The 3,068-nt window shown below is 43.4% G+C and overlaps 1 pseudogene; it reads right to left on the bottom strand.

Annotated features, from left to right (window-relative positions):
* Nucleotides 1-2,299: 2,299 nt before the first annotated feature.
* LOC102814652 lies at nt 2,300-2,746 on the bottom strand (annotated as a pseudogene).
* Nucleotides 2,747-3,068: the final 322 nt, after the last annotated feature.

Genomic DNA, 3,068 nt, shown 5'->3' with positions numbered 1-3,068 from the left:
ATCCCAAAATTGTCATAATAACTGAGAATGCCTGAATGTTGTAGCAATCACCAGTACTACCTACTTCTTGTTGCTGTTGTTGTTACGTGCCGTCAAGTCAGTTCTGACCCATAGCGACCCTGTATAGGGTTTCCAAGGAGCAACTAGTGAGCTTGAACCGCCAACCTTGCAGTTCAAACCGACTTTGCAGTTCAGCACATTAACCCACATCACCACACCAGGACTCCTTGTTATTGTTAAGTGCTATCAAATCCATTCCAACTCATAGCTACCCTGTGTAGGGTTCTTGAGGAACTGTTACTGGACAAAAGTCAGATGGCCAGCTGCTGCAGCCAATAACAGAGATGGGATGAGAAACAATACACAACATACAAATTCCTATTGAAAGATCTGGAAGGCAGTGAGAATGCTTCCCCCATGCGATTGGAGTTTTTCTACCCTCCTGGATATTAACTCATTTGTTATTGTCACATTCCCTTCTCAGAGTTTAATGCCCCCTCCCATTAGGGAGAGCAATCTGCACTCCACCAGCTCAAGGTCCTTTACACTCTAGGAGTAACTCCCTCTTTCCCTTCAGACAAAGGGTGGTGTCATTGAAGAAGCTTGGGGCCCACACACTTTTTTCCTTTGGTTTTCTTCCTCCCAACTTGTTACCTTCTTCTGAGTTTTAATAAAAAATATACCACCAAGTCCTTCAGTTACATGTCCCAGGAGCATGTATGCAAGGGAGAAGTTAGTCAGGGTGGCAATGGTTTGGAACAATGATTATAAAATATATATAACTAAAAACCTATTAAAATCCTCTCAGAGTGGCTGGTGAGTTTGAACAGCTGACCTTGTGGTTCAAACCCACCTTGCGGTTCAGTGTTTTATCCTACTCAGCACCATACCAGGACGTTCATCTATGAGTGACTGCAAAAATGATGTGGGGGCCATGTCTGACCTCCTGCAGCTTCTCAAGAAAGAAGGAGAAAAATCACCATTAGACCAAGGCTGATTCCTATGAGACCTCTTGCACTCTAACTTTCTTTACCCTATTCTAACACCAACCATTCCTTCCATAGCACTCTACCTGTATTGGAGAGTGGGAAGTTGGGGTTTCTCAGCACCCCACCTCAACAGGTTCACTGGATCAGGCAGCTAAAAGAACACTTGACATGCAGTAGGGAGATGGCTCATTTCTTTATTCAGCAAAATAGCAGTCAATGCAGGGGAAGGGGATCTCAGGTATTCTCTTGCCCTTCTGCCCTAACTCTCAGGGCTCTCTCAGGTTTTCTTCCCTTCATCTCTTTCTTTCTTCTCCCTCGGTTTGTTCTGTTCTTCCTTCAGTGTCTGTTTGCTCTCCCGACCCCTCACATGGGAGAGGTCCTTAAGTACTACTACAGAACAAAGAAGGCATCTTGCCAAATATGACCCACAGGTTATATAACAGTGTGACATCATTTTAACATGGCAGCATGCATAGCAATGACTTGGCATTCCCTGTTTTCCGTTGGAACCACCGAGTCGCCCCCGGCTGGAAAGAGATGGTCCCTGATAGCTATAGCCACTCCCTGGCTAGTACCACCTTCTTACCCAACACTACCTTTCTGCTAGATTTGATAATCTGTTGCAATGACTACAAAGAAATCCCAAACAATACTCATGATTCCATAGTTTATTAGGGAAGTTGTTGTTGTTATGTGCTGTCGAGTTGGTTGTGACTCATAATGACTCTATGGAGGGTTTCCAAGGAACAGCTGGTGGGTTTGCACTATCAACCTTGCATTTAGCAGTCCATTACTTAAACAACAGCACCACTTAATATGCTACACCTGGGCTTGAGAACAAACGTTCTCTGGTCAAGGAGCACCTCTACTCAGTAATACAGCAAGCATGCTTCTCTCATTCTGGGCCTCTAATACATGCATTTTTGTTCAGCTTAGGCAAGTGTTACAAAATTCCTTTAGCTCTGTGGATAAAGTCTAATGTGCACCCCATTCTGCACTGCAAAGGCACTCAGTCTCACATGGTTCATGGGTCAGAAAGTCCACCACTCTGTCTTTCTGTGCCACTACCCCTGCTGCCACCTCTTCTCTGCACAGGGATCTCAAGATCCAAAGATATGCTCTGCTTGTGGCTCTTCTTTCCTGATGGTCCTTGTACTTCTTCTGAGATGACTCCTTTTAAATCTAACCAATCCCCGCCATTCACTGGCAAAATTAATCATTCCCAGATTAGAGTCATTGCAACAGATTATCAAATCTAGCAAAGAGGTAGTGTTTGTTTGTTTTTTTCTAGATATGAAAATTTATTATCATTACATTTTCAACATCATAACTTCAGATCTTGGCCTTTCCTTCTTGCCTTTGTATAAGGCCAAAAGAGAAACATTAGCTACTTTGATAACCTTAAAGCAGACTCCAGGAATGTCACCAACAGCATGACGTTTGCGACCAAATGCAGCAACTAGAACTTCATCGTTTTCCTCAATAAAATTCAAGCAACCATCATTGGGTACAAAGGCTGTGATTTTCTTTCCGTTCTTGATCAGCTAGACCCTGACAAACTTCCTAATGACAGAATTTGGCTGTTTTGCTTCAACACCCACTTTTTCCAACACAATGCCCTTTGCATGGGAAGTGCCTCCAAAGGGGTTGGCTTTCAAAGAGGTGCCCAAATGGGCTTTTTTGTACTATTTATCATGCCATTTCTGGTCCTGTCGGTGGCTCCAGAGCTTCCTGGCAGTACGAAGACTTAATTGCATGGTTCCACCCAATCATTTTGTAGGAGTTACAAATACTGGATGTTTAATGCATCAAATCTTTGCTTCAGATGATGTCTAAATTCAGGAGGGATAAATTCAAGGGTCATATTTTGGCTCTCGTAGACTTGTCTTCATTTTCTTCTGCTTCAGTTTGAATTTGCATATCAGTAATTGATGGTCTGTTCCACAGTCTGCCCCTGGCCTTGTCTTCACTGATGAAATGGAGCTTTTCCACCTTCTCCTTCCACAGATGTAGTCAATTTGATTTCTATGTGTTCCATCTGGCGAGGTCCATGTGTATAGTCGTCTGTTATGCTGTCTA

This window comes from Chrysochloris asiatica, unplaced genomic scaffold (assembly GCF_000296735.1).
Source record: "Chrysochloris asiatica unplaced genomic scaffold, ChrAsi1.0 scaffold00180, whole genome shotgun sequence".
Taxonomy (NCBI): Eukaryota; Metazoa; Chordata; class Mammalia; order Afrosoricida; family Chrysochloridae; genus Chrysochloris; species Chrysochloris asiatica.
Note: the sequence above shows the minus strand (reverse complement) of the source record. Positions and strands in the feature narration are given on the sequence as shown.